Source organism: Astatotilapia calliptera, chromosome 2 (genome assembly GCF_900246225.1).
Source record: "Astatotilapia calliptera chromosome 2, fAstCal1.2, whole genome shotgun sequence".
Lineage (NCBI taxonomy): Eukaryota > Metazoa > Chordata > Actinopteri > Cichliformes > Cichlidae > Astatotilapia > Astatotilapia calliptera.
In genome coordinates this window covers 26,847,062-26,847,361 of record NC_039303.1, presented here as the reverse complement: position 1 = coordinate 26,847,361, position 300 = coordinate 26,847,062, and positions in this window count along the sequence as shown.

The following is a 300-nucleotide window of genomic DNA, read 5'->3' as shown; positions in this document are numbered from 1 at the left end:
TGATGTCGGCTCCATATGCTTGTTCTGTTTTTAATTTCAGAGCTATGACGATGTATAAAACAAGATTATAGGCATTTATTTTTTCTATCATGGTATCGGGGTTGACACGTCTAAGAGCGATCACAAGATGACACTCAGAGCAGTGCACATTTCTTAGTCATTGATTTTTACTTTTTTAAAGGAATAGTTGTGAAATGTGCCTGTTTCCCAAAAGGTTTAGAAGAGACGTTTAAAATCATATGTGGTTTAAAGCTACAGCAAATTAGCATGTCTTGTCTAATTAGTACAAAATATATACAT